The sequence below is a fragment of the Molothrus aeneus genome, chromosome 1 (assembly GCF_037042795.1).
Source record: "Molothrus aeneus isolate 106 chromosome 1, BPBGC_Maene_1.0, whole genome shotgun sequence".
Classification (NCBI taxonomy): Eukaryota; Metazoa; Chordata; class Aves; order Passeriformes; family Icteridae; genus Molothrus; species Molothrus aeneus.
In genome coordinates, this window is record NC_089646.1 from 26397120 (window position 1) to 26415989 (window position 18870).

Sequence of the window (18870 nt, forward strand, 5' to 3'; positions counted from 1 at the left end):
CCAGTCCTGTGATCATCTTTGTAGCCCTTCCCTGGACTCATCCAACAAATCCACATCCTTGTCATGTTAGGGACCCCAGAGCTGGATGCAGCACTGTGGATGGGGTTTGAGCAGAGCACAGCAGAGCAGAGCAGAGGGGCAGAATCCCCTCCCTGGCCCTGCTGGCCACACTGCTGTAGATGCAGCCCAGGGCACATTTGTCTTTCTGGGCTATAAGTGCACATTGCTGGGTCATCCACCAGCACCCCGCATCCTTCTCAGCAGTGCTGCTCTCACTCCATTCTCTGCTCAGTTTGTATTCATGCTTGGGACTGGAACTACCCCAACCCAGTTGCAGGACCTTGCACTTGACTTTCTTGAACTTCATGAGGTTTTCACAGGCCCACCTCCCAAGCCTGAGATCCCTTCCCTCCAGCACATCAACCAATTTGTTGAGCTTGTGATACAAAGCAAAATGCTTTGTGTTCTTGGCAAGTTTGCTAACTGGGAAATTCAGAATTTTGACATTTCTCCCTGTGGAAGAAAGCACAAAGTTAGGAAAGTGAACCTCAGCCAACATCATGCTACTGCTACAGATTATAATTATGTTATTTGATCCTGTGAGATTCTTTCAAATTATTTTGTGATGGTCTCTGAAACATCAAGTTCAATTTCATTTAAGTGTTAAATACAGCTGTGACTTCTTTTCCTTTGTTGTAAGCTGTATGTCACACATTCTTGTGTGTGGCAAAAAGGAGATTTCTGATTGAAGAGCAGCTCAGCATGTTCCTGTAATTAATACAGGAGAAAACTCAAATCTTAGTTCAGAAATGCTCGAATACCTTCAAACACAGAGATGTTCTGACAGCTGAGCATCCAGTGGGAATTCTGGATAAGAAATAGATACAAATGAAGTCATTTTTCTTCAGGCCTTTGCTAATGAGTACAATGGATGAGTGAAGCAGGCAGCATATAACTCAGCCAAATGGTACACAGGTCACAGGTCACACAGCTTGCTCATTGGCAGCAGTAAAATAATGGAATCACAGAATATCCTGAGTTAGAAAGGACCCAAAAGGATCACTGAGTCCAATTCTTAGCCCTGCACAGGACCATCCCCAAGAGTCACACCATGTGCCTGAGAACATTTTCCAAACACTTCTTGAGCTCTGTCAGTGCTCCCTCCCTGGGGAGCCTGTTCCAGTGCCCAGCCTCTCACTGGATGAAAAACCTTTTTCTGATATCCAGCCTAGACTTCCCTAACTCAGCTTCATCCTGCTTCCTCAAATCCTGTCATGATTTATGAGAGTGAAGAAATCGGTACCTGTCCCTTCTCTTCCTCAGGTAAGGATGTTGACTTGTAAGAAAGATTGCCAGGAGAGCTACATAGGGAATATTATTCTATTAATCTTTTGATCTATTCCTCTTCTAGAAGAGGCCAAGTGCTACATGAATTTGAGTTGCTGCTCCACCACGCCATATCCAGACTTCTTGTCACAACATCTATTGATTTTCATGTCTATTAGAACATCTCAGTCTAAGAGAGAGATGAAGGACCCAAGACAGAAATCTGACAGCTGGGGACTTCCAGGTGCTGGTTTGTGGCACAGTCCAAGGTGGCATCTAGAGTAGATATAAAACTAGACTATTTATCCACTTAAATCTGTTGTGTAAAACACTGAATGGGAAATTGTTTTGCCTGTAATTAGGATGGCAAAGGTACCCTGGAAACCTTTGTGCATGATATTATTCATTTATTTTTGACTGGGGTGGAGGTGCACTTCTCAACAGAATAGATAACTAGGGAGTTTATAAAAAAGCTCTTTGCTTGCATAAAGCAGCATGTGAGTAATTTCCCTGCTGAAAGCACTTGGCTGTGTTTGAAAATAGCTGCTTGTCCCTGACAGTCAATGTTTCTGGCTAGTTTGTATCTATATATGGTGATGGTATATGGTATATATGGTATCTATATATGGTATCTATATATGACATTGATGCCTGTGTCTGAATGAGAGCTTTACATTATTCCTTAATTGATGACTGCTCAACATTTGTATTGGAGAAAAATAAAAGGTTTTGTAGTGTGACCTTTGAAGTAATTTCAAATTGGTATCAGGATTATTTTTTTTTTACATGACGGCTTCTGATTTTGACCATTAAGTAATTTGCACTTTAGGGTTAGGATTTTAGTGTCTGGATGATGGGTCTGGAAGCAGTCAGGCAAGGGGTTGCCTACATACTGTAGTTTAAAATCCACAATTAATGATTCCAGCAAGTTAAAAGACACAGGAGGTGTGCTTCATTCTCTCCAGCTTTAGCTATCTGAAAGCCAGGGTCCAGTCTGTTTTGTGCCCCCTTCCTCAGCCAGTGAAGAAATATGTCCTCTTGGAAAAAATATACTCTAACTAAAGCAGGTGTCTAATTGGTTTCAAAATGTCTAAGTGCTCTAAAGCTTCATGTTTGAGTTATGCAAGATGAATTGCCCTCTGGAGTTTCCTGCCTTGGTCTTTTGACAATGAAACAGCTATCTAAGTGTACTGATGGTTGCACTTAAGGTGTTGAATCCCTATCAGAAATGATAGCTATGAAAATACTGCCCAAACTTCATCTGTTTGGTGTGTTTGGCCCTCTGTACTGCTAACACTGTTTAAGAATGAGGCATCAGCTGAACAGTCCTTCTGGGAATAAATGCTCCTGGTTTCTGGTCATAAGGATGTGAAGAATATGAAGCATTTTGCTTTGTATCACAAGCTCAACAAATGGGAAATCTCACCCATAGCAGCATCTCTTGGCATAATGGTGCACCAGTAGTTGTTTACAATAAGTACAAACCACAGTTTAACCTTAAGACTGGAGCCAAGTATAGCTTTAGGTTGAATAAACTACAGTTTGCTTTTCTATTAAGATTAGAATATGTTTAAGCCCATAAATTTTCCAACTTGCAATTTGCTTACATAGCCAAACTTCTCTACTTCAGTTATTGTTGTGAGAATGAATCGTTTCATATTTTTTAACCTCTTTGCGTGGTAAGTATTGAAACATATGAACACATCACACAGTCAGAATGAAACACTGTGCATTACATTGGTATCTATTTCAGGTTTTTTGAAGTACTGTCTTATAACAGATACAAATACACTGAAAACCCTTGTGTCTTGTGGTTATGTTTTTTTAAAAAAATGTTTCTGCATAGGATTTAATGTTTTCCTATATAGGAAATAATAATAGGAAATAAATAGGTAAATAAATTTTAAAAAACATAAAAACCACACAGATGATGCTGTATTTAATCAAAAATGTAGTTAGGCTTTTGTTCATAGCACATTTCTCCAGTCAGTGGGGTTCTAGCATGCCCAGCCTCCTTTGGAGAGAAGACACCAGAAAAAGTCTGAGATGTGGAAGATTCCCACTTGGGCTTACAGAACGGTCTGTGCAGTGTCATGAAGAGACAAAGACATTCACCACAGACACTACATCAGCTGGGTAGAAAAAACAGTGGGAAATCAATTTTGATTTTGAATCTTATGTTTTACACCACCACAGGAAGGGAAGAGGTAATTTATCTGTACATGGACTTTTTGTACTGAAGACTTCTGCAAACACATAATTTCACTTGCCAGTCAACTAACACTTGCCTTTTTCCCAGCCTGGAAACTCGAGATAATTTTAGTAAGGAGGTAATATAAAAGAGGATCTTTATTTGAAGACCTTCAGGAGCAGTTATGGAAAGATGTGCACAAAAGCCCACCTGCTCCAGGGGGGTGTATATTTTTAGAGGTTTTAGGAAATCAGCATAATTGATAAAAAGTACCAACTAAGAGGACAATTGGTGATGCAAACCCCTTCTCTGGAGCCTCCCCTTCAGCACTAATACAGGAAGAGCCAAGATAGGACAGGGGCCTTGTACCCCCTGGGGTTTGGAGCTCTGGAATTTGTTTTGTCTTTCTGCTTAGGGAAAGGCCATGGAAAAGTACTGAGAAAACTAACTGCTAATGCAATAGGTGACAGGGTTACAAATATATGTGTGAAGAATACAGAAAACATATAAAAGAGAAAAGGCAAAACCCAAATGGCATCATTACATACTTGTACATGACTCTACCTGCCAGCCACAGCTGGTCACACATTTTTTTGTGTGGTACAGGTACACAAGCTATAACTCTGCAAACATGTAAATGTGTGCCTGATGTAAATAGTGCTAATAGTGCCATTGATGCAGATTACTGCTTAAGTGGGCAGAATTAAAGAAGGTGCCTAAAGGCCATAGATTACTCAGGATCTAAAAATCTTACCTCTTCAACTCAGAGTTGCACTGGAGAATTTCATGTCCTGAGCGAGTCTGTAAAGACACCCCAGAAGTGCCCACCAGCGATGCATGCAGGCTCACAAAAAACACCACAGGGACAGGGAGGTACTTTTAGCTAGAAATCATTAAAACCAAAGTGCTACTACCAAACTGTCTCCTAGATAAATTATCACTAAAATTAAAATAAATAATGTAACTTTTCCAGCTCTCCATGAAATGGACTGATACAGTTTAAGTTCTGTGGAGCTGAGTTTTTTTCAATTGTCTGCATTACTGGAGACTAAATGCTACACACAAATTAATAACACAATTAAACTTGGAATGTAATAATAAAAGGATTAGTTTGAGTTCTTTTTTTTTTCTGTTTTGGAAAGATGTTTAATTTTCATAGTGCTCTCCTCTGCTCACATATTTCTTCTTTTTCTCTTTGCAAGAGTGGCTTTTGGGGTGAAGCTTGAATTCTGCTGTAGTGGATCTTCTCTTATACACTTTGCATTAGCAATTTCCTGCTTCACTGCTCCTGCACTATGAGACAAGCTTTAAGATTTAGTGATCTTATAGCAGAGTTGAGTAACAGCACTTCCATTTCCTTTTACAAAAATTGGCATCTCTCTTGCCCTAGTCACTCAGATGCACCTAAACAAAAATTGCAACAGAGAAAGGAAAAAGTAGCATCAGAATTTTTAACAGTGGCTCTCAAGCATCTGCATTTTTTGGAATACAAGGACAAACAAGTGGATGCGTTTGAAGGGGATTTTTTTCCTTCTTCACATCATTTTATTCCTTTGCCATTGGTTTTACTAGAAGAAAAGTGGTTTGTAGAGGCTTTCCTCATGTGGAAGCTGTAACACAATGGTGATCTTATCTTTCTCTTCAGCTTTTCTACTTCTGTTAATGCCGTTTGCTGATAGAGGAGTAGACCTGTGCACAGTCAGCAATGGGGATGTACTAACCATTTGTGAGCAATATACTTCTTGTACTCCTGTTTTCTGACTTCTTTGCTCTTTTTTTTTTTATTATTAAATAATTAAGATCTGTTTTTCTTCATGATTCCCACAGACTGTTAAGCTAAACTTTCCACTTTCCACACATCTCTTTCCTGAGAGGAAAACATTTATTTAGAGCACATGTTTAAAGTTTTAATTTACTGATATTGAACTTCACTTTACAGTTTGTTGCCACTCTACGTGGAAGCCACTAGTAAATGAGGTCCCTTTTCAACTTTTCACTACCACCCTAATTTTTTCCAGTCCTGAATAATTTTCAGTCATCATGATGTGCCAATCTTGGCACATCAGTATGATGTTCCTTTCAGACTTTCAAGCTGTTGAGCACCAGAAATGCTTACATGGATCCTTGTGAGCCCCCTGGCTCAATCTCCCTGTTGTGAAAAATTTTAGTTCATAACAGGGCCTCCATCTTCCTCCAGGCAAGCAGAGTGTTTTCAAAGCCCTTGTGGAGAGAATATGAGCAAACTTTTAACAAAATTCTCATATTCCTACTACACTGCAGTATCCCTGTTTACATGTTAATTGACACTTCAAAGAAATGTAGTAGATTTATGAAGCATGACTTTTCACCATGAAAGTCATACTGACCCTTCTCCAATGCATCATGTTTATTTCTGAGTCTATATATTCTGTTCTTTAATATAGTTTCTACAAATTTATCCAAGATGGAAAAAAATTTACTAGATTCATGTCAACAACTATTTAAAAAAATTGTTACCAAACTTAACATCTCTGGTACCAATACTGGTGTGTGTCTTGAGATATGAAATGGAGTTGGCTCTTCAGCAATTTCACACATGAATTCCTTTAGGTGTCCCAAGTGAGCATTTTTTAGTTCTGGAACCTGATTTGTTACAACTTATTTTGTAGCTTTTTCTGTACTGTTTTCTTCTACATTTCAGTTTGAGAGAGATCATCATATTCTTATCCCATATAAAGTGCTCTGCTGCCTGAGCCTCCCTCAGATCCTCCACCATGAACAGTAGTGGAAAAATTCATTAAACATTTTCAACCTTATCTTCCATGAGCATTCCTTTTACATCTTGATCATATATCTGCCTGACTAACTAGCTGGCAGCTGTCCTACTTCTGATGTGTTTAAAAGGAGGGGTTTTTTAATGAAACATTTTTATGTCTTCAGTAAATTGCTCCTAAAAATATTTTGGGCTTCCTTGTGGTTTTCTGTAAACCTTCCAGTTTTTATGATCTCTTTTCCTCACTAGGATGAAACTACTTCTGTTTTTTCTTTTTTACTTTTGAAATCTTTCATCACCCTGTTAACCCTAACTGACTTGTGATTTTCTTCCTTTTAAAGTTTTGTGATAGTAGTTCCTGGCTTGCTTAGAACCAGCCTCTAACAGGGCATCTTAAAACAGTTTCCACACCATGCAAATTTTTTTTGCCCTTTTGCCTCTTTCCTAGTTTCCTCTTTTTTGGGGAATTCTATTTTTTGAAGTCAAATAACTTTCACATTAATTCTTCCAACTCTTTTGCTCCTATTGGCATAGTCACTGTGCCTGTAATATAAGGTTATATTATGTCTCCTTTGCAGCCAGTTTGAGGTAGTCCACTGCTTGGGCCTGAGTCAATAACAGCTTTCTCTGGTGGGGACTCTCCAAGCTGTTATGCCATGCAACCATAAGTGGGCAATGGCTCCAGTCCTCAGCCCTGACAAGAGGACACAGCAGGTGCCTCTGACACCCTTCTGCACAACAGCAGTCCCTGGGACTCTTGAACCTCCGGAGAGGTTTCTTCAGACTGTTAATAGCTCACTGACCTACTCTGTCACACATGCTGTGTGATGAAAGGGTCCTGCTTGATTTATCCACTGGTATCTTGCAGTGGAAGGAGGGAATGTCTGAAGTAAACAAAGATTCAGAAGCAGAAGTCTTTCCCTGGGGTATTTAGTCCAAGAAGGAGGAAGTTGTTATCTAATGCCAAACATTTATTCCCTGTGACTCCTTGCTAAGAAGAAATCCTTGTTTTTCATTTCCCTAGCTGTGGCTTTGAACAAAGAACAGACTCTCTCTTAGTCCTCAAGAGCGTGGTGCTTTCAGGCTGTGTTTGTCAAGAGTGTCCCAAAGCTTTGAATTCTCCAGTATCCAGTCCATCTCAAGGTACTTTCTCAGGAAACCAGACAGGGTTTGTTCCCAGCTGTCAGCTCTGGAGCTGGGTCTCATGTCATGAACAGGGGTATCTGCTGCCTGTAAAAGGGCTGGGAAATTACAGGTGCTCTGGGTGTTTGAATCACCTTGGATTATCATCATGGAGGTGAGGCAGCTCTATTTCCAGGGGCTGTCATGCATATAGGCCTTTCTTAATGAGAATTTATGAGTGCTCTGAGGGACAGAGGGGAGAGAGCCTCCCTTTAAACAGCATGGAAAGTTAGATACACATGGGGATAAGCCCTGGAGCCTTGACAGAGGTGTGATGGCATACCTGGTGAAGAGGTATGCCATTGGTTTGAATAGAAAGAGACAGAACTGTAACACTACTGAGTTGGAAAGAGTATGTACCTTTTTATAGGTCTTGGCTTTCCTTGACTTTTATGTATTAAAAAAAATAAATTAAAACTTCTCTCTGTTTCAATTAATCAATGAGTTGGTACTAGTTTGGTTTTTCCTTCCTTACATAAATTTCAGCTATTCCAAAGAGTTCCAAAAATTAACCTTTCTGCCTTTACTGCTTTCATAACCTTACTTTTCAAATATATTTTTTCTCTGTCTGTGTGGCAGTTTCAGAGTACACTTCCTAGCTTAAAAGATTACTTTTTCTCCCTTTGATATTGATACTGTCACGGTCCAGAGCTACCACATCCTCTTTGATGTTGTATAAGAAACTATCAAGAAAACTTCAGAGGTCCAGTGCTATTACATGTGGCCTACAAAACACTGGCCAGGTTTCCATGGCTTTGGAAGCTGGATTATCCATGTAGTTGACAATTGAATCTTTCTGTAGTGTATGTCTTTTACAATGAAAGCTAGATTCCTTGTCCACTGAGTGTTATCCTTGGTGAAAAAGAATATATAGACATCCTAGGGTTAAGGGAAACATGTACTGGAAAAAATGTGCTCCTTTTCAGATGAGTGGTGCCCTGCTGTAGGACTGTTTATGAGCACAGGTGCTGTAGCCCACAGCTGGGACTGTGCTGTCTCCACGTGGGTTGCTGGTGCTCTGCTGTCTCCCCAAGCTCTTCCCATTTGTCCCGTTTGCCAGGGCTGGGAGCTGGGTTGCTGTGAGCACAGCCCATCTGCTCAGGGGCAGATATGGTACAGATGATACCTGTGCATTATGTGAATCAAGGGGCTTCCACTCTCCTGCTGCTCTCATTAGACAGTTTGCTCCACACTTCTACAAAGGAGATAGTTAATTAAGGGTAATTAATCTACTGTTGCAGTGCCCAGCACTCAAATGGAAACCAAACAGCAACCTATTTATCACTCCTTCAGACCAGCTTTATACTGAATCCAGTTAATATTGTTAAAGCTATGGATTTAATTCAAACTAGTAATTTGAACTACCATGCTCAAGGATTTGCTTAATTTTAATGAGTGGTGCTCAAATTGAAAAATTTCTAAAACTGTATGTCTGTTTTGTCTAAGTACACTGTACCATGCTGGCAAAGTTATAAATTAGCTGAACTTAAAATCTAATTGAATGGCACAATTCCCAACCTGTCTCAAATTTAAATGTAATTCCCTCTTCAGACTAGCTGATCTGTAGAATCCAAATTTACTGAATTTATTTTACTGCAGTGTTTGAAACTTGTCAGGTAAGACAAGCAGATTTTATCCTAAACACTCTGTTCTTTCTGCAGAATATATATTTCATACCATATATCTAAATCTGCAAGCAATCTGAACTTGAAAAAAATAGTATTTCCATGTTCTGATGTGTACATAGATGCCTATGTGGCTAGCATGTGCTTGAAGAGTATTGTTCTTCATCTTAAAACTGTCCTCCTCTTAAAGACAAAAATGAGATCTGCAAGCTTCAATTTACCTGGGGAGCTGGGGTGATCATGGCCACCTTGCTAGACTTAAACACCATTGCTGTTTAAATCAGGCTTCTGTCAGCATCTGATAGTCTCCTTAAATCTATGTGTAGAAATAAAACCATGGACACATCTTATGCCTTCAAGAGGAAGATGAATCTTCTGGAAATGTGCTTCTTACAATTATGTTTTATGATCCTATTACCTTATAAGTGGTACTCTACATAAGCTCAGCACCTTTGAAAATAACATAATGTATACAATTGACAGATGACAAGAAACAAAAGATTTGTCAGCATAGATCTGTAAGAAGTATAGGATGAAAAGTAAAAGAGGAATCTGTCAGTAGGGTAATTGGTTGACTCTCCAAAACACGAATCCCATTTTAAAGCCTGCTGGATGATGTTTGCCTGGCACTGCATGATCATCTGAGGCATAACTATCCAGGACTGATATTGGTCTTATTAGTAAACTCTGACTTAGCATCCTGTAGGTTATTTTAATTAATGTGTCATTTGTAGGTTTTGTGGATTTTCACACTCAAGGAAATAGAGCCACTTGGTTCCCTTGGTTCAATTTCTTTTTATATCCTCCAAATGTCCTTGCAGTCACTGCAAGTCTCATACAGCTGTGAAGGGCAGTTTCACAGTAGGATGTGAGGTTAACCAGCCTGGGGAACTGGACTGTCCACCCCCAAATCACAGCTCACAGGACCAGACTGAGTATGAGCTGTTCTGCAGCTCTTGCCAGTGTACTGCCACTGCTGCTGACATCCTTGTGCCTTGTACACTATTCAAAAATATCCCTTCCCTGTTTAAAACTGTTATGTCCTCTGGGTTATGTGTCAATGAAATCAACCAGTTTTATTTTGGGTGATTTATGTCTCTTATCAGTTGGTGGCACCAAGGTGTGTGTGCAAGGAGCTCTTGTAGCAACATGGAAGGGCTCTGCTCAGGAGCTGTGATTCTATTGCTGTGAGTGTGATATGATAATCCAGCCTCAGACTGCAGCAAGACAAATCCTGGTGGCCTGAGAGAAACAATCTTCACAGGGAGAGTAGTTAAGACTGGAATAGATGTCCACATATGGTGATGTTTTCTTATGTTGGTGCATTCCATTCCATCGTAAAGTAAGAATGGTGATTTAAACAAATATATATATATATGTATATATATATAGATATATCTATCCTTGGTGCTGAATTACATTCTGAATTTAGAGCAATGCTTATGTACTACAACATGGCCTGTTGCAAAGCCTCCCTGGGGATCTCTCTGCACACTGCTTTGTGTGCATCCTTAGAGTGACACCCAAATATCAGCATTAGGTGTGATGGGTGCTACTCTCTACCAGCAAAAGCTGACATTTTCTTGTGGCAGGGGCAGAAGTTTTAATATCTAAGATGAAAACTCTCCTCCACCTCTCTGTTATGTTTATGGACTGCTGCATGGATAACTGGCTGCTTTTGCTTGGCGAGGGTGATGTGAGATGCCTTTTGCGGTATTATACTGTGCCACAAGGTGGCACTGGAAGATTGCTATAATCCAGCGTAATTAACACCATCACCCCGCAGTCTCTGACAGAGAGCACGAATTTTTGTATTAAAGGATGTAAACCAAGGGAACTGGCAATTTTTTATTTCTTCTGATTTTAGGATTCACTAAAAATTTTTTAGTGAAGTTTTCTCAAGAGTGAAAGGGAAATGTGTCTGTGTGCAGTGTAGCTATTGCAAAAGCATAACTAGACAAATTGAGATCCCTTTGTTTTCCAACATGTATTCGTTAATACTGGCATTCCTAACAGCTGTCTCTGTTTTTGTAGTGAATTGTTCATACCTCAGCAGCAACTGTAATGCAAAAGTGGGATTTTAATTTCCTCTGTAATTTCTTTGATATGTGTCTGAAGCTTTCTCTTCCCTTATAAAGTTGAAAATCTATTTCAGGTTTTCTTAAAGATGAAAATTCTCCCAACGTTTGTCTGCTTCTAATAGATTTCACAGTAGTCTCATCCAAAATATCTCATTTGGTTTTAATACCAGACGTAGGCTTGGGTAAAGAAAACCAGTTAATTACTGTATTGCTATTACAGGTGAAATATGACACATTTTTGCATGGCTTTGCAAAATGTATAGCTCCTTCCCATATTGCCACATTTCTTTCTGATCCTCTAAACAGTGAAAATATCTGAGCTGTTTTGTACTTTAGTGAAGTAACAAGATGTTCCCTTGGATGGGCCATTGGCTAACTGAAGACTGTCTTTTACACCTATGACTAAGAGAATGCCTTCAAGCTAACAAAGAAAATAAAACATGTTTGTACCTTTTCAGTCTTAAGTACTATAGCTAAAATGTACAATCTTTATCGTGAAATGTAAACAGCCTTCAATAGTTTAAAAAATACTCCTTGTTGGTCTTAAGACCTGACCACATGAAATAATTTATTTGATCGGGGACTTGGAAAAAAATTTTCTTTACAGGTTTTTGTTGCTGCAAGATATATCCAAAGGAGACTTCTCACAAAAGCTCAACTCCCCTTGTTCAAAGGAAGTCTCAATACTTTGATTTATTTAATGATGAACAGAGTGGTCACCCAAATTTACAGGTCTAAAACATGAAAGACAAAGTTTTTATGAATAGATTCCTGATAGCTCATTTTGTCTTATAGGTAAAACAATATTAAGTTATTCATTATGAAAGGTAAAAAACACCCCTCAGGTTCTGCTACTTACTGAGCTAGAGGCAAAATCAGTGTGGTTGGTAATTTACAAACCTACCATGAAGCAAAAGCAATGTGAAAGGGTTCAGAGTTCCACAAAACACATGGAACATTCACTCAGAAACTCGTTTCTTCCTAGCTACAGCTACAGCTATATTTGACATGAAGAGTCCCGTGCGTGAGCTCAGGCTCTTCTATCTGAGATCATTTATCCTTTTATCAGATGCTTCCTTAAAAGAGAATAAGGTTCCTTTTGGACACAGCCATTCCAGTAATTTACCACCTGTACTTCCCTTCCTGAGGTCAACAGAGCTTTTTACTGCAGTGTGTAAAAGCTGTAGCCCCAGCCCAGCTCCGTGAGCGGGCGAGTGTAGGGCAGCACACCCAGCACCCGCTGCCTGTCAGCCTGGCACCAGCGTGCCTGCCACAAACCCCAAGGGGTCGAGGAATGGGTGGAAAGAGCTGCCCCCAGAGCCTTCAGTGTGCTGGCTCCAGCATCAAGAAGAGCCCGACTGGGCATGCAGCCTGATGTCCTGCCCTGCCTGGCTGCAGCTGCAGCCACTCCATAGAAGTGACAAGTGAATTCTGGCTTCAGGACAGCACTGCTGTTGAGTATACACAGTCAATACAGGATGAAGGAGAAAAAAGAGGCAGAGGGAAAGACACTAAAGAGATCTGCCTTCAGTGAACTTAGCACTGCATCAGAGATTTTATTCCTGCTTATAATACAGTGAATGGAAAATAGTTGATTGCTGCTTCACAAGGTGTGGCTTCACAGTGTTGTTTTGGCACGTACAATGTAGAGCCAGGATGTCTGCCCTGGCAGGCTTTGGGGGTGAAATTTTGCCATTCTTCCTCATTCTCTGTCAAGTGTCCTTCTGCTCTGAATGCTCAAGGTTTATGCAGCTCTCTGACTCAACCCTTGAAAAGCAGACTGCTCCCAGGAGCCAAGGGCAGCTGCTTTGACCATGCATTGCTCCTTCCTTCAGCTCAGCCAGCAGCCCAAGAAGCCTTCAGAGACTTCCCTGCTCTCTTCCTCACCATCACTGAAAGGAAGAAAACTGGCTTTGCAGACTCTCCCTTACATCAGTTTCTTCTTCAAGACATTTTAACTCTCCTATTTTAGCTCTCTTGTATAAAGCCTTTCCAGCTGACATGGTATACATTGTGTTATTTTGCAGTTAAAACCCATACTCAGAGACATAGAAATTTTAATAAAACTTTTGTTATCAAGTTTTATTATTCCAACAAGTGTTGCTGTCAGCTAGTAATCCCTAGAGTGGACATCATGAAATATTCTAATAATTGGATTTTAATTAAGCAATTCACTTAGTCCTACATTATTTTTGAAATCTAATTATGTCTTCTGGAAACTCACCCAACTTGTGGACCTAATATACAGACTTAGTATAGACTTCTTTCTTACTTTAAGTTCTTTTTCTCCACTTCTTATAGCTATTATTTCCTGTATTCCCACTGTCGAAAATTATCTAGATATAATGGATAAAATAAAAGTGGAATGCAAATAAAAATCTCTTGATATAATGATATAATTATAATTATATATATATATTTATAAATATTATGTTAGAAAAGAAGCTCCCTATGCAATGGAAGTTTGAAAGACTTTTATTTATTAAATTCATGATTTCCCCTCCTCCTTGAATTTAAAGACATTACTAATGAGAGAATCCCATAGATAAATTTGGCTGTAAGTTTTATTCATATAGATTTTAATTTACGTTTTACCTCATCTCAAGTATTTTTTGTGCACACTGAGTGTCACCTGCAATAAGTCTTATGGAGCCTGTAGGCTGACTCATGTTTCTATCACAGAAGCACTGAGTGGTCCAGACACAGCTGTTTCTACATTACCTTTTAGTCTTCTTTGATGCTGAACATCACATCTCACTCCAGCATGGTGTGAATCCTCGTGGTGTAGTGTCAGGAGAAATAGTTAAGAACACCATGAATACAAGGCACTTCTCTTGAAGGGGTTGGAGTATTCCTGTATTTTTCCATATGGGACACAGAGAAACATCACTTTGTGGTGTGCCTTTGACCGTAAGTAGGCAGAAATCAATGTAATAAAAATAAAAGTCTCACAGAGATATTTTTATATTTAGAAATAGCAATAGTACATACAGTCATATTCTGACCTTGAAAAATGGAAATAAAATGTGACAAGGGACTCTGTTTGTAGTATTTATACCAACCATAAAAATGCTCTCTTCAAACATGAAGATTTCCTTGAAACAAAAGAAATCTATTTAAAATGTGAAGAGGGGAAGGGATAAGAAGAGAAGGTCTGATGAGTTAATGGTTGGCAATATGAAGAACATTTCAATAAGATTATTTACATGAGTGATATGAGGCATCTGGCCCACACACTGTATGGTACAAATATAGAAAAGCTGTGGAGGCCATAATCTGTCATTGTGGTGCATATGCAACTCCAGCTGAATTCAGCTTGCATATAGATAAGATAGCGGAGTTGCACATGCCCTACATATGTACTATACAGTTTACAGGCTGTAAACTGTGATAAGGACACTCCTTATCACTCATGTAAATAATCTTACTGAAATATTCTTCATATGGCCAGACACTGATTCATCAGACTTTCTCTTCTTATTCCTTTGCTTCTTCACATTTTACATGGGTTTCATTGTTCTCTGGCCCACCTTTGCCTTTGCTTTGCTTTTTTTCCCCAAGCAGTTTATTTCCAAAATAAGAGACGTGTGGTCTCTATGAATAGGATTCCATGGGATTCAGTTCTATTTACTATTTCATAAATAACTGTCCATGTTTAGACAGGTTAGCTACATTGTGCAGTAAGTTTTGCACAATCATTTGATATTTATCATTACAGCATTGTATTTTCTTCCAGTGCCTCAAGCAATTAAACCATGTGCCCATCTTCCATTGGAACCTGTAACAGTTATTAATCACTTGCCATTGTCTTTGGATTTTCTGCTTGCGACCCTTTCAGTTCTTCAAGCCAGGATGCTATCTTTGCAGAAACAGGGAAGATATCTAAAGGCTAGAATGCATTTCTAAGCTTTAAAAATAGTGCAATTACATTCTAAACTCTAATTGGTCTTTTGCAAAGTCCGTTACTAAGCCCAGAATTTGTGATTCTTTAAAACCTCACTAGCTGATACTGCTTTGATGAGGACCTTATTGTTAAAATTGCAAACTGCATCCAAATGGTTGAAATTAAAATTCACTTATTCACTGCAAAAATCTAATATTCCACTTAAGCTGCTGCACCAATATTACAGGATCAGATGAAAGTCAAATGACTGTATCCAAAAATCTTAAATGTCAGATTTTTATATGCCTTTTATCATTTTATTCCCTTTGAAAAAGTATCACATGTTCACAGGTGGAATACTTTGGAGTTTGCATTTTTTTTTCTTTAATAATAAAAACGCTTAATCCAGGTTCCTATATACTCCTTTCACCTTTCTTCTGGAATGGTAGTGGAGAGAAGGAGCAATCCAAGCAGCATTTCTGAAGGAAGTTTCTGTTCCACTGTAGTTAGAAAGTTTGTCCCGGTGGCCTCTGGCTAAGGAGGTCAGCTGAAGGGCAAAGAGAGATGCCCTCAGTTAAGCCAATGAGACCTTGGAACAGTCTGAACCTTCAGTAAACAGATCCATCCATCCTTCAGAACTTTGCCTCAAGAGTCTCCCCAACAATTGAAATAGATGCCACACAGATCAGGCTGTTTATAGGAGACCTTGCTGAATTCACAGGGTGAGGACATTTCAATGGGATGAAGTAAAGATGAGGCATGCTTGTGATTCCAGTGGAGCCAGGAATGAGGAGTCATGAGGCGCAGTGGAGCCTCCATAATGCTCCTCTAGACAAGGTATAAGGATCTGGATGAGAAAGACTAGGAGGACCTTCCTCTATTTGACCAGCTGAAGGAATGATTATTCTCCTGGGACTACTGCCTTGTCACTCTAATAGGAAGGCAGTGATCAGAGCTTGGGTAAACTGAATCAAGTTATACATAGAATTGAATTGCCCCTTCCTGAAGAAATTATGTCTTCTCCAGGAGCATGACCTACTGATACCTGGCAGACTTTGCTTTTTCTGCTCAGTACTTACCTGGCAATTTCATATCTAAAATAAGAGTAACTGTGCTGTGTTAAACAGCAAGTTATTGCAATGATCAGCAGTATGTTCCACGCTGTCTATGGCAAGTTTGTTCTATGCAAAGAGAGCAATATCTATCTAGCCATCTCCTCTCTTTCTCTCTCTCTCCCTCTCTCATCTGTCATCTCTCTAGATTGTTTATTAGGTGTGGTTCTAGCCCCGGACTAACGGAGAAGTGAGAGTGGGAGAGATAGAAAGGAGGGAGTTGCAAGGGAAAAGTCAGCTGCAATTTTTTGTTCTCCTTTTGAAAGGAGAAGTCCCTAGGCAGCTTTAGCCTGCACTGCAACGCAGAGGCTGTCTGGAGGGGCAGGATGACAGTATGATTCCTCGCAGGCTGCACACTTCTGTTCAAAGCTGTGACATGAGCATTCTGCATGTCTAGCAGAGTGATGGTGCTGGAAGCATATGGAGGTGTCCATCTTCCAGGTGTTTGGAGCAGAAATGGCTATGGGGGAGGGCTCTGGTGCAGCTCTTTCAAAGAGTACTCATTACCTTCCCCATTCTTTCCCTGCTCCCCTTTTATTATAGTGTTCCAAACTCAGACCCCAAAATGAAAACATATTAAAATATTAAGTATTTTACAGCTTGATACTGAAGTCCCAGACCACAGATATTAGTTACACCTATGTGCTCTGAGAGAAGGATTTGACAGGATTACTGAAGTCCTCCTTTTCTTTATCATTTCCCTCTCTGTACAGCGTACTGGTGTGCTTCTTGCTTTGGCTTTGGGAAGTGATAAATCTGAGGTTTGCTATTGAGCTTGGGCATCTGGTAAGGCTGATCTGTGCTGCTGGTATCCTCCCCTTCATCCTGTCCCAATGTCACACTAGTAATGATACCGTTTAGGAGGATGGAAGGGTGTATGAAAAACATCCATAGGATTCTTTGCAAAGTAGAAGCAAAAACAGGTCGGTGAGACCTTTCCATTTGTATGACAGCTGGCAGGATAAGCCACAGCACCCGACAGGGGTGAGCTTTCCAGCCTCACTCCGAGGGGCTGTCCAGCTACAGGTTCCTGCTAGCGTGGGAGAAGCCACCCTTCCATCCTGGAGCCTGGCTCCCGCAGCCGTCACCCATCTGGGCTCCGCGATCCTGCCACCTCCGTCAGCTGGCGGGCGCCCGCTGACTTCCCAGGCGGAGCAGCACTGTCGGTGCACGGGACACCGCAGAGGGAGGCGGAAAAACTAAAATGAGAGGGAAGAAAGAGGAAGAACATGTTCTGCCATGCTCCTTTAAGGCGGACAGCCGGCTCCCGCGGGCAGGCAGAGAGGGAAAGGGCTGTGCCCAGGCAGCAGCGCGGGCAGCAGGGAGGGCAGGGAGGGCAGCGCCGCTCCCGGGCAGGGGCAGGCAGCAGGGCGGCTAGGGCAGGCAGCAGGGACAGGGCAGGCAGCAGGGACAGGGCAGGACACACGGCGGGCAGCAGGGACAGGGCAGGCAGCAGGGACAGGGCAGGACACACGGCAGGCAGCAGGGACAGGGCAAGCAGCAGGGACAGGGCAGGACACACGGCGGGCAGCAGCGCGGGCAGGGTGGGCAGGGCGGGCAGCGCAAGGCAGATCGCGCCGCCCGGGGAGGGCTCTAATTCATCACCCCGTTCAGCGGAGAGGATGGGACGCCGCTAAACTCCCCTTCCTCCCTCCTCCCTTCCCCCCTCGCCAAGCAAGCCCCCCCCCTCCTCCCCCCTCCGCTGCTCTTTCTCTTTCCCCAAGCAGTGAGCCTCGGACAGTGCTCGGCTCCAGCGCTTTATTTTAAGATGATCGGCCAAGGTCTTTGCAGATAGATTTTATCTGAAGTTAAATAGCAGGCGCTCGCCGCTCACTCGCCAATAAGTCATTTTTAATAGAGACAAATCGCTCTGGACGCCCCGGAGCGCCGGTGCCGCCGCTCCTGCCCGCGCCCCCCGCCGAAGGCGAGCGGGCAGCCCGGGCAGCTCCCTCCTCCCGTAAGTGTCCTGCTCGGCGGATCCAGAGCGCGGCCGTGTGCGGAGAAGGGGAGGCAAGGGGGGGAGAGCCTGCCAGCCGCCCCGCCGCCCTGACAGTGCCTGCGCTGGATGCACAGCGGCCGCGGGACACCTCGGCGCGGAGCGCGGCCAGGAGATGCGCAGGGGTGGTGGGCTGCGCCGCGGCACTCGGCCCCTCTAGGCTCGCCCATGGAGCGACCCGCGGAGCCCCGTCCGCCGTCGGATCCCCCACGCCGTACGTATCCCCAGCGCGGCCCCCCCGCGGCGGCGGGGCTGTCCGCGGGCCGCGGGGGCGGAGAAGGGCTGGGGCCGGGGATGGGGGTCCTCGCCCGTCGGGGCGCCCCGGGGCGCGGTCCCGGCCCGGGGCAGGGCACGGCGCGCCTTTAGGGGCGGCAGAGGGAGGTGGGCGCTTGCAGGGGTAAGCAGATCCTGCTCGGGCGTCCCGAAGGCGAAGCTCTCTGCCTCGGCTTTAAGCGCCCGCAAGCATCCGGAGCCACGACCCCAGCGTCCGCTGTCGCCTTCTCCCCGCTCCGTTCCCTAGCTCGCTGCCGGGGCTCCGCAGCCAACCGGCGGGCGGCTGCCGCCCGGTCCCCGCCGGGGGCACACAGACAGGCAGGGCCGGCAGTGGCACCCCCGGGCCGTCCCAGCCTACACCACGGGGCTCTCCCGCCCAGTGAAAGGACTGAGCGCCGGGGAGCGCTACCTGTAGGCGGTCTGCCGCCACCTCGGACCGTGCGATCACT

General features: G+C 42.6%; 1 protein-coding gene across 3 annotated transcripts in view; it reads left to right on the forward strand.

Annotated features, from left to right (window-relative positions):
- Positions 1-17851: 17851 nt before the first annotated feature.
- NXPH1 (neurexophilin 1) overlaps positions 17852-18870 on the forward strand; it is a 137968-nt gene continuing 136949 nt past the window's right edge. Inside the window, exon 1 of one of the 3 annotated variants that reach the window (XM_066553871.1) lies at positions 17852-18109. The gene's annotated coding sequence lies outside the window, so the exon portion shown is untranslated. Of the gene's footprint in view, positions 18110-18130; positions 18363-18497; positions 18546-18870 lie in introns of those variants that run through there. The other 2 variants (XM_066553863.1, XM_066553878.1) reach the window with 2 other exon arrangements.